Source organism: Molothrus ater, chromosome 4, assembly GCF_012460135.2.
Source record: "Molothrus ater isolate BHLD 08-10-18 breed brown headed cowbird chromosome 4, BPBGC_Mater_1.1, whole genome shotgun sequence".
NCBI classification, from domain to species: Eukaryota; Metazoa; Chordata; class Aves; order Passeriformes; family Icteridae; genus Molothrus; species Molothrus ater.
The window spans coordinates 39157720-39170913 of record NC_050481.2 but is presented as its reverse complement, the minus strand read 5'-3'; the positions used below and the strand labels follow the sequence as shown (position 1 = coordinate 39170913).

General features: G+C 33.7%; 1 protein-coding gene across 6 annotated transcripts in view; it reads right to left on the bottom strand.

The window, feature by feature from the left end:
- TENM3 (teneurin transmembrane protein 3) overlaps positions 1-13194 on the bottom strand; it is an 880089-nt gene that overhangs the window by 814372 nt on the left and 52523 nt on the right. For all 6 annotated transcript variants that reach the window (XM_054514645.1, XM_054514646.1, XM_054514647.1 and 3 more), the window contains exon 2: positions 5024-5188. The gene's annotated coding sequence lies outside the window, so the exon portion shown is untranslated. The remainder of the gene's footprint in view (positions 1-5023; positions 5189-13194) is intronic.

Sequence of the window (13194 nt, the reverse complement as noted above, 5' to 3'; positions counted from 1 at the left end):
TACAAAAAGCCAATCTCTTAAGTTGAAAGGTCTTTTTCCAATGACTATTCAGTAAAATATGCATGAACAGTCCTTAAGACTGAGACTGGGACCTCTCCCTTCTTCTCTATGGAGACTGTACCAACCACAAGGCTGCAGTTATGCTCCCTCTAATCCTTCTATTCCCTTCAATTTCCTAAAGTTTCTTAACATTAGTGATGAACAGAGGAGACTTCTTTAAGAATGGTGTCTAGACGGAGTGTCTAAATGGAACTTGGTCAGAAGCTTGATTCCCTTTCGATCCCATGGTCAGACAGCCAATGCCTGCCACCAGAGATGCACAGACTGACATAGCATGGACAGAATTCTAAGGCTAGGAATGGCAACTGAGCTAAAGCTTTAGTTATTAATATGGGCACCCTTAACCTTGTGAATGTTCTCACATTTACTCTACTTTTAGTCAGCTGCAACTCCTGCTCTGACAAAGATGCTTCTTGGTAGCTCACAACGATGAGATTTGTGGCACATCTCTTTTCCCCACACTTAAGGCACAACTCCTTTTAGCATTTTATGCTGAAACTTGTCACTTATTCCACAGCATATAATACAGAATTGGGTGACAGTCCAAGTAGCAGATGCTTGAAACCTAGGTGATGTCATCATTCTCTGTGGCACTCATACACAAGTCTCTTATTAAAGTCACCATAAAATCATAAATTCACAGTTTCATAAGTACAAATCTTTAGTTAATAGTGCATTTAGTCGGAACTAAAATTAAAATAAGAATAAATTTCTTTTGACATAATATAGAAAGCAAAAAGAGAAACAACAGAAAACAAATTTATGAAATATTTTCTTCCCTCCTCTTGCAAAGAGACATCTGAATAACGATGGCTTTATTTTAACTTTGCTGTGTAATTGTAACCAAGTAACAAGAATATATGCATAATAACTTTGACCTGGATGTTTGAATAGCAGATCAGACAGCGACTGAATTACCTGAAAGTATTACCATATGAAGAGCTTGTGCTTCCTATATGCTGTCACTCAAAAGGCTTTTGGCATCTCTTCAGAGCCCTCTCATTTACTTCCTTTACACAGGAGTAAACTTAGACTGCCTCATATTTTCATAGAGAAAATAACACCACCATTCAGATTTTAAAGTTTTCCTTGTACTCAAACAAATCATATAGTCAAAATTATATTTGCCTTAGAAAGGAATAACTTGGGTTCATGATTGTCATATGTGCATATAATTTCTTCTATTTTGTTAGCAGTTAGCTAAAATTAATTTTTATGACAGGTCTGAGGAATTGCAGATGTTATTCAAGTATTTACTAGCATTTTTGTGATTTTATGTATATATTTTATGACTTAGAATTATTTATTAATTTCTTTCATCTCTGAAAATTTAATGTAAACAATCACTACCAAGTCTTCTCAATTCTTATTGGTTAATTAGACTTTTACATGAGCATTTGGGACAACATAGCTAAATAATCACTAAAATCTCAAGTAAACCTCAGTAATTCACTTTAACATACTTTTCAATTTAAAAACCTTGGACAGGAAGAATAATTTTGTTTTAGCTGCTATTTGAACAAACAAAATATCTAAAAAGGAATTAAGAATTATAGTATCATTCACAAAAACTTGCTGTTTAATTAAAAAAAAAACCAACAAAAAATTGTGGAAACTTTTTTTTTAATTGAGCTGTCTCTTAATCCCAATCTCAGCATGGGGATCCCAGCTATTTCTTGTATCTTTTTTAATGCCTGCATATTTTAGCCTTAGCTAAGGCTAAACCTGCAGTCTGTATGTATGTCCTATCTCCCTTCACCCAGAAATGTTTTAGCTGGGTGATTGTCAAGTGTTAAGCAAATTGGAGAAAAGCAGCAAGTCTTAAAGATAATTAAGACCCTTAGAAGTCTCAAGGATGGAGATCTAAATTAATATCCCCAGGGAGGGGAATGTGGATAGGAGATGGCTGGGCTACTCAGCATTCAGGGAGCTGCAGACTAAGCACAGCTCTATTGTTTCCCAGGCAAAGAGAGTAGGTAATAAGGGGAATAGGGAGATCAGGGTTGCAGTTGAAATTGGTGACCTTAGAGTACAAAGAAAACAGAGCTAACTTTATTAGTTCTACCTCCTCAAACATCATGATTTTACTAGTTGGCAGACTATTCCACTTCTCTATGATCCCAGTTTCATCAGACTCCGAAGAGTTTAGATACAAAAAAACCCAAACAAACCAAAACTAAGAAAACCCATAAAGATTGAAAGAAGAATGTGCATTATTTTACAGCAAAGTCATTTCCTTACAGGAGAGCAACACTCTCTAAGACTAATGACAGTTTATATTTGTGGAAGTTGATGCACTGAGCACATTCAATGGATATTTGAACCTAGTTGCACGGAAATGTCTTCATTAATGTTCAGAGCTACATGCTTCCCAAGGGTAAACTTGGCTTTAAAAGTTCTGTGTTAGAATTCACACTGGATTTTTTAACCAAACTCTTGATAAATAGTTGAGGTTTTAAGAAAAAACAATAAAATAATCAGAGGTGGATTATGCCCACTCTGACAAAATAGGTTACTACCAAAATGTGTTTAATTCCACTTTGTTCACATAGAGGAAATATTTAAATTGATACAATATTTAATCTATTTATCAATGTATGCCTCTCATTTCTTTAATTAAGGCCCTTTACCCTTTATAAAATATCAAATTTGAAGAAAATATCAAATATGTGCAAAATGCAATAAAGGCAGTGAATTACTGAATCTAGAACCATCTGGTGGATTACACTGAAGCACATGGTTGTATAAAAATATTAAACCAGGAAAAATAATATTACAAATTTTTTGCATACTTTGTCACTTCTTTCTAATGTGGATGTAGTCAAAATTAAAAAAGCCACCTTTTTTAATAAAACAGATATGTTATGTACTGATAAATGGTTATATTTGATTCTTTCAGGTAACATCCTAACTTCCCCAAAGATTCTTCACTCTCCTTGTGAGGACAAAGCAGTTGCTGTCGTACCTAAAGACCTTATAATCACCTAATTACCTGCTATTAGTATACCAGTTGGTCTTGCAAGATTTTAAAAAATGTCATCTTAATTTAAAATAATGAGTTGTGAACTGTATGCCCACACTTGGAATCTGGCATGGAAAGAAGAACAAAATCAAGATCCTTAATTGTTGGACTGCATAGTTCTGTCCTGCCCATTTTAAAAGAAAGCAGCTACATATGCAAAATATCATAGTCTGATCAAACAGCAAGTTATTCCATAAAGCTACAGTAAATTGATAAAACATCCTCTAAAGATATAAAAAATTAATTGATAGGGAACTTTAAAATGGAAACACAGTTAAAGGAGGTCTTTCTCAAAAGATGAATGCTCTCTCTTACTGCTTCCTATTTTAAATGGTATGCAGCCTTACTGTCATATGTGACCAAACTAAATGCTACAGTGTGTGGGTTTGAGTACTGCAATGTTATGAGACAAAAAGCTGTAGCAAGTGTATTCATGCATTTCTTTTTTTTTTTTTTTTTGAAGCTGTTATTATGATGATCCCATCCAAGACTGAAGACCTACTTCGGTTCTAAGAGATTCACACAAATCCTCAAAACAGCTCCTGATGCTGATTTACCTTGTTTACCTGTACCCAAATAAAACCCCCAAATGACTAAGTAGTCACGACTCCATCACATAAGTTGATACAGAAACAAAGAAAGAACATTGATAGAGCATACACATTTACGGAATTCCACTCACTTCTTCCCCTCTTTCTCTTCATTCTCTCCCCTGATTACAAGTAGTCACAGAAATTAGTGACAATTCTAAGACATACTTGAGGAACTTATAAATAGCACAACTGTTTCACTCTTTAAACACAAAAAGAGATATAATAGGTACACCAGCCTTTCCTTTTCCTGAAAATTTTCCATTAATCATAGGGCATTATTTTATTAGGCTGATGCCATAATGCTCCCATTAATATTTCTTTTGAAGATGCTCTAGTCATTTAAACTGACATACTTCAAGTTCCCATATGGTTAAGGAAAAAAAAAAAGAAAAAAATTAACATTACATATCATATAGTCATAAATGATACATCACTTTTGTCTGAATGGGAGATGGTTGCAATACATAGTTAATACTGAATGACAGCTAACTGATTTTCCTGTCCATGTCTTCGTTTTAATATGTGTAACTAACACTTAAATAATTTGTAGCCTTATATTCTGCACATATTTACAACTTCCAAACTGTTCCAAGAAAGATTAAATATTTTTCAGTATCTGTTCCTGTATTTTATATTGTTACGTTTTATGATACTGTAAATATTTCTGAGCCATGGGTGACTATTTCACTATCAACACATCTGGTTTTAAGACTGAAAATCTCTTAATCTCAAGTGGGGTAAATCTGCTGTGATAGCCTCAAATGACCTGAAAAGTTTTTTCAGTACTAACTATGGAACTTAGCCTTATGGAACTACTAAAATTATGACATCATCCCTGGACTGCCCTGAAGGTATCAGAATTTCTGCAGTGCTGTGATTTCACTCTAGGCATACTTCCCAAACCAGAAAGAATTAAAAGGCCTCTAATTATCTTCCTTAATTCCTACACTTGGGAAACTTTCATTTTGACATATTTGGGGTGTTACGATAAATTTATAGCATTCCAGACCTCTTAACCATGAGAAAGGAACAGCAAGAGAGGAAAAATCTTTTGTGCTCTCAGGAAATACTTCACTCTGTAGAGCAGTATTTTGAAAGGCTGGTTCCTATAGTTTGAATAGTTAGCACATGAGAGTGTTCTATAAATGCTTATAAGTCTAGATAAATCAGTGATGTTAAATAACTCAAGTTATTATTTAAAGAAGGGAAAATCCACCCTCCCCAAGCAACACCTGCACATGTGGGTTTTTTTGAAACTTTGAGAAAATGGAAACCCCTCAGGTCGACACAGCTTTTTGAAACAAGTTTCTTTGCACGCAGGACCTGCTTTCCCCATGCGGTCACTCACCAATATTTATGAGGGAAGGTCACTTGGAATGCCACCAGCAGATGAAAAACAGGAGGAAAGGAGGGGTTTTCTGTCTTCACTGAGCTGGGTGATTCTGCCAAAGTGATAGCCGACATTGACATTACACAAGGGAAAGGTTGGCGTAGTCTCACAGTCCCAGCTCTGCTGCAGAAACAAAACAAAACAAAACCAAACCAGTGTATACTTTTCAAATAAGCGTAATGTCAAAACATTAAAAGTCTGATCTCCGGAATATAAATGACACTTTAACCTTGGCTTTGAAATAGCTATCTCAAATCTACTTTAAAAGTAAGATTTAAAAAGACCCCTATGGAATAAAATGTTCTTCCATAAAATTAATCAATCACTTTAAGGGTTTAGTGGAAAGAAATGGCCATAAACATCTTATGTGCTCAGCTGGTGGTAGAAGGCAGACAAAAATTATAATTCTGATAAAAATGAGGAAAAGCTGAGATTTGAAGGGAAGACTGCATGCAGAATATATGGCAGGGAATGACAGGAAATTTTATAGGTGAACGTGGCCTACGGAAAACTTAAGGGAAAATTGAACAATTAATGAGAGGTCCCCATTAATTTTTTTTATTTATTCCATTTTCTTAGCATCTGTGTGAATTTTTACCTATACGTCTTATACGTCCTAAAAGAAAAAACTGTGATGAATAAATAAACAGCTCTAGAAATCTTCAATAGGGTCCTTTACCTTGCAGGGAATATTATCACTGGCTTTTGATACAATTTCTGCTGCAGGGAAAGACTTTCAAAGCTCAGAATGCTGAAGTATTGCCAGGCACTCAAAGACCCCCTGCTGTGCGCGTCAAACTAAGAAATCTCTCTGAACTTGTCGAATTAAAAGTCATCTCTCTCTCTCTGTAACCCCTGCTTGAGCTGGGAAGCTCTGTCCTCATTTTTTCAGGCCTTCCACGATAAACAAATGGAGCCTGAAGCATCTTTATTCTTTTCAGGCACATAATTAAAATTCTTTTAAAAATGTAATTGAAGGCAATGAATTTCAAAAGGAGGTTCTAGTTAACAACAAGGCTAGAACAGTTTCAGCACATCATACTACTTTACTATCCAATTTTCTTTCAAAGGTAAAAGCAAAACAGCTTATTATGATTCTGGGTGTATTTTTTTCTTTTTTTTTTAAATTTTGTTTGTACATCAACAGTTTGCACCAAACCTAAACATCTCAGCAGGATTTATGCTTTCTGGAATGTCATAAGACTTAATTACTGAAAAAGCAAAGAGAAGTACACTATAAAAATATGAATAAAGCAAAAGTTATTCTTAGTTTCTCAAAATCATTATTTATATATCCCTAAAATGTAATACTTATTAAGTATTATTTAATACTTATATCCCTAAAATTTAATGCTTATAATACAATACTTATTGAAGTATTTGTATTTTCTTGGCAACCCTCTTTTATTAAGTAAATATTCACAACCTCACAAATTTTTAGAAATCTGATAATGCATAGAATGGTAATTCTCTGTGATGACTATTGCTGTAAAACATTGTAATGACTCATTACAATACATGTTTGATGCTGCCAAGGAAAGAGCAAGTGTTGATATAATTAATGATCTCAAATGAATATAAAAGGAACAAAAACTATCTCCCTGGGATTTGAATCCCAGGGATTATCATACAAAATTAACATAAAGGAGGCAGGAGACAAGATAGTGTTTCAGAAAGTCATTTCTAAGGTGACTTCCTAGAGAGCATAAAATCTAAACCAATTTTATTTTTTTAATATCTCTTTTAGAGTGATTTTCAGTACCCCTCTCTGCTGCAAGCAAAAAGATTCAGTTTTTACCTGTTTCATCCATGCTGTGTTTTTAAAACTGGTACTTCTTGCTATAAATGACCACATGAAATGTATTTTTTTAGAGTTTTCCCTAGAGAAACTAGAGATGAGGATGTTTTAAGGAACATCATTTACAGTTCTTGTAGCATTAAAAAAAAAAGCCAAAAAAGGTGTAGCAAGGAAGCACTACTCCCACAACTTCAGGGTAGTACTCTGCCTCTGATAGTTATGATGCCTCTGGGAGACCTGAGACAACACAGCAAACAAAGCTGCTTTTCATCCTTGGAGGGGGAAGCACAGTATGTGTTCTGCATGGGTCAACAGCTGCTCTGACTAGTAGAGAGGTAGAAAAAGGACCCAGTCAGCTCAACTGGAAAAGGCAATGACAAAGCAGATCTAGCAGGAGCAAACTAGGGCTTTGACTACACCTTCAAGTAATACCTCTTCAAGTCAAATATTATTTCTTTCCTAGGTTTTTTGGTTTTGTTTTTGTTTTATGTAAAACCTGGGCGCAGTGTAGGCACAGCCCATTCCAGAGGTCACACTGAACAGGCAACACAGAGAACAGTGGACCAAGGTTGACCCTCTCCTTTTTTTTGCAGTTGTCTCACATAACATCAGCAGGTTGGAAACACTCACATTCCCACATGCCTTCATTTCACACACAGAACATGTAACATACACAGAGCCCACGCATTATGCCCCTATCTGGGAAAAAATTAATAACAAATAATGGTCACATCTTAGATCCAGTGAGACCGAACTGGCACAAGAGCCGCACGACCAAAGGCTATTCATTAATTTCTACCACCACATTGTTTACATGGCTGCAGTCCTATAATTACAAACCATCAAAAGAATAAGGCAGTCTCTACTATGCCATGTATTCTTGTTACAAAAAACTACACTCTTCTTAGCTTTCTCTTTGGAAAACTAGGGAGATTTATGACAGTGTATTTATCATGTTTAATTTTACAAAGTATCTTAATTGCCATGCAATCAACAGAAAGCATAGGAGTAATCATCAAGAAAGATGAATGAACAAAAACCATAAAACAAAGAAATGCAGGCAAATTAGTATTTCCAAACTTCATTTCTGCTGTAAAACTGAACTAATGAAAGCACTGTGATTACAAAAAGAACTCATCTTCCATCTCATTTTTTTTCTGTAGAATGCAAAGGACATTGGACAAAATAACAAAAGAAACAAAAACTGCAACAAAGAGACAGTATCTGATATGTAAGAAAAAAAACCCCAGTGTGATCCAGCATGAGTATTTAATGTCTGTTTGCAGAATGAGTAAAGGCTCCATTAAGTTCACTGAGCACTCACTGTGAAGTTTAGGGAAGATCAGTAGCTTAGAAAAAAGTGCCTACTGAAATATGAGTCACATTTATGAACAAAAGTGATCAAAGTCCACTTGGCTGCTAGAGTGTCTTCAGTTTATTCCACTGCAGTACACATATTGCTTGATTGAAAGGTCTGTGAATATAAGGCACCCAGGTCTATCTACTGTCACTGTGCCTGAAATTGTCATTTGTTATGTCTGACTTCCTTTATTGATTTCTTTTTCCTAAACGGAAACTGAAATAATTTTTATAGCACTTGGGAACACAAATGTTTACAATATTTACAATAAAGTAAACTTAAAATACTAAATACATTCACATTAATTCCTTTTTCTCCTCCAAGCTAAAATTATATTAAAAGCTGTGATAAAATAAAAATTATTCAAATTTTATTCCCAGTCATATACTGCTATTATGACAGTGATGTTATACAGACATATCTTAAATATCTTGAAGATTTCAGACACTTTTTTCAGTGGAGGAAAAAAATTGCTTTTTACATCATTGCCAAATAAGAGGTTAATGCAAGTAATTTATTTCTTCAAATGACACTTACTGCTTACGAACACCTACCTCTTATATATTATAAAACTAATATCTAACTTGGGCAGAAAATTAGGATACCTATAGTAAAGCTCTCCAAGATACAGTTTTGATCCAGTAGCTCAGTGCTGTGAAGACAAAACTGTTGGCAGATGTTGCTCTCATAATTTGGTATGAGGTAGTGCTACATCAGAAGAGGGAGTAAGTGAATGTAAACCTAATTAAGACTTCAACAAGAAAAGCAAGACAGAATATTTCAGCTGTTCTCTCTCTTCTGCAAAACAGCCTGATGTCCATATCCTAAGACAATTTTCCAAATTTTGTAACAAGTTATCGTGCATCAGAATTTAAAGTTTTTGGAGACTGAAATGCTCCTCTGTTTTATTCCTGTGTCTTGATTCTTTAGATTACTACAGATATGTGGCTTCTTGACAAAATATATTCTGTAATTACAACAAAACACCTTTATATGATAAATATAAAGCAGAGATTAATACAAAGCAGTGAGGAATTCCTCAGTGAAATTTGCTATCAAATGACAAGATGAATAGATTTAAATAAAAGTGTTAAAAATAAAAGCATAACCTTATAAACATGTTCAATCTCCCACATCAATGCTGATTTTAGTGTATTTAATGCTTTCTTTGGGTTGACATTCTCTTATGAATAATCCTTCCCTATCAGTTGTATAATTCCTGCTGCTGTACTCTACCTAAGAGCCTGAGAATGAGGTAAGAATGGACCCATTTCATTTTAAATACAGAAATTTCAAGTCTTTCCAAAAGGCCAGATGAATACAGTTATAAGTCTGATTCATAGTAGCTGAAATCTACACCATTTATATAAATGTTATTTAAATGTTAGAAGTCAATAGTAAAAGATTACTTCACATTGAATATCTACACTGCTGTTCGCTCTCACACTTACAATAACACAAAATGGGAAAACAACTTACAGAAGGAATATACAAATAGAAAAAAATAAGTTTCTGTATTTTTTCTCCTTAAACTATATAAGCAGTGCTGTTTTTAAAGTGTATTCACAATTGCAGTATCTTTTTTTCTAGATATATTACAGTGTTATAGTCAAGTTTGGAAGTTCTTTGAAACAAATTAATGTGGCAGCTTCACCTTTATACAGTTCAGAGCAAGCCACTAATGGCACAGAGTGTATATCTGTCAAACTCAGTGCTTAAGAACAGAACAGGAAACTGACACAGCTATGACAGGCAAACACTTTATATCAGCAAGAACTTTATGTTGATTATTGCATAGTTCTTGTTACATACTCATGTAAATAGGACTGCAATAAAAACTGTGAATTCTGAAATACCTTTGCAGACAGAATTATGACTGGAGAAAATTATGGAGAAAATGGAACACCTTTTAAAATTATCGCATTTTCTACTGCAATCCTAATATTTTTATTGAAAATATGTTAGCATAAAGAATTACCATATGTGTTAAGTTAAAGCACATGATATTTTTCATTTGAATTCAGAAATATGTGAATTTCTTGAGTCACAATTAATAAATGAAATGGATAGCACATACAGCGCTTTCAGTGATTTTTTTTTTAAAGCTGTTGTAAATTCTAATTTGACAGAAGTTAGACCTCAGTTCCTAAACCCCAGCATTTTCAAGATATTACCTGGAGCTGCTACATTATAACTACTCTAATTTCTTGAAATCCAACCATCATTAAGTTAGCAAATGACAGCTATTTAGAAACTTCTACAATAAAAAAAACGTAAGTCCCAGAGAATCAACGAAGAATAAAAATCCTAGGTTTTAATCTTGATTTTGCTGTATAATGCATTTAAACATATGTTTTGTTTTAAGGACTGGAAATTTAATACTTTAGATGTTTTAAACTCACCAACTAGATGCATATCTTCTGTAAATTTAGGCTTCTTAACAGTTATTTCTTGTATTGCTTAGGATTTTTTTTATTCTAAATGAAACATGTTCATATTTGAGTGAAAGAGAATTTCTGGGTTTTTAAATCAATATTAAATTGTATCCAGGGAATAAACATAAAACAGAACTATGTATCTGCTCTTAAAAATGCTGCAAACTCATCATGTTGTTTAGGGGCTTAGGTGAGAGAACAGATTTTAATGTAAATAAACTACTTAGTCACTGCTAAGTCACTAAGTACATAAGATGGGAGGCAGTCTGAGTGGATTAGTTACAAACACAAGTTGAAATTAATCACAGATTATGGCAAACACATTTTCTTTTTAGAGTATTTCCACAAAAAAACTTGCTGAGGTTTACATATGGTAGAGATGCTCACTGGAATTACTTTGGCATTTATTTTGTTTTCATATCAGTTTGCAACTTTGTTTTAGGTATGCATATGCTCAATTACACGGCGGCGTATAGTTTATTGACACATTATAACTGTAATGTGCTTGTCATAACTTCATGTTATGTTGTATGTGATAATTGGAAACAAACAACATACAGAGTGAGGTTTTAGTCAACACTTTCTTTGTAAGGATTGGAAAGAGTTCTGTGATCCATGATAAATGGATGCATAGAGAGTGGATGTTCTATAGGACTCATTGCATGTGGGTTTAACCTGGAGCCTCAGCTCACCTATTTGTCACACATTATGTGGCTGGCATGCAGCTCTTTTTCAAACTCCACTCCTTCCAACAATCTTTCATTCTAGAAATTGTACAAAACGGGAAATAATTTTCTAAATAAAACATATTAAATCTAAGTACTATATTGTTATAGACTAGAGTAGGCATTTTTGTTTATTTTTATTTTTCTAATTTCAACAGATGTAGTAGGGATCATGAAACAGAATCATTGATAAGCTCCTTGTTTAAAGACTAATTCAGTAGTATGTATCTCCTGTAACTGTAATATATTAAGAAATCTACTATAATTTTATTTAAGCTTTGGGATGAATCTATGAAAGACACAAGACTTCAGCAAATATTGAAGTAAAAAAAGATTTAAGGACATGGTAAAAGGAAAAAAAAACATACCAGAAGGAGATTTTCATATTTGCCATTTGCCATTTTCTGTGATGGCAATCTGACAGATTCAAAGTGAGCTAAATAGTTTTTTTTTAAACCAGAAATGTGATAGATTTGACATTGGCTCCAGAGAAAGTTAAGTTGAAGATGGGACTGCAGAGAAGAATTATGATATAGAGAAGAATATGTCTACAGTCTGAAGCAAGATTTCTAGTGGAGCTCCTTAAATAAGGTGGACTTTCTGTAAAACCTTAATGAGTCATTTAAAATGGAGTGTATCAGTGTAGCTCGCTTACAAAATTTTGATATTTTCAACAGATATAAACCATGAAAGTTCTTTCAGGAACCACTTTATGAGTTAGTCAACTACTTTAACAGCACATAACTAAATGAAATCAAATGTAAAAATGCAAAATTCAGAGTCATGCACATATGAACTAAACAACCAGAATGTATACATTAAGTACTGTGTTTATGAACTGAAAAGGCTGAAAATATTTATTCTGTTTAACCTTCCCAAACCTAACATCTGAGAAGGACTACAATCACTATCCATAGTGGTAAACAAAGGCTGTGGAAGAAACTAAGTCCAAGATGTGAAAATAAATGTATATAACTGACAATAAATAGCACAGGTAAAGACTCGGAGTAAATGTTCAAAGCACCCAAACTGAGTTGTTCTGGAACATTAATGCATTCTTCAATACTGGAAACTAATCCTGACCAGTGAGATCCATTTATACAATGTCATTTCCTGAGACAGAAGATGATTTCTTAAGAAAGAAGATGACATCAGGAAAAAATATGTTAAAGACACTCTAAAAAGACTATTTTTCAAAGACACCAGACATATTTTTAGGCATCATTTCTATTTACAGTATTAGGCATCATAGATGCTCTACATCAGGTTTTATTCCCTTCAAGAGGTTGATTTAGACTGAGATATCAACTATTATTTTTTTGAGTATTACACTGTGCTCTTTATAGCTAACAGCATGTTTCTTTTAACATTTGATTTCTTCACTCGGTTCCCTCATTTTACTTAAAACTTCCTGAAGTTTATCTAGATTCTGATTTTTTTTTTTATTTTCATGAAGTTGATTTTGTAAGGGATGGTGTGGCACATTCTATGCCAAGAGCAGAAAAAAACCAATGTAATTTTACAGTTTCTTTGTTCTAGGGAGCAAATACTTTGCATTAGGTTACATTCTCCCTTTTTGAGGTTCATAAAGCATTTCAGGGCTATTAGGATAAAATGGCATAAAAGAGGAGAGACTGCTATAGATTGCCCATATTTTCTGATTTTAATTTACCCAAGCAACTATGGCAACCTAAGATTTTGTACAATACAAAGGTAAATACACTTTGATAGTAATTAATCTCTATGAACTAGAAAAATCAGGAATATTTTACTTATTCTAAAATGACAGTAATAAACTATTATCAAACTAT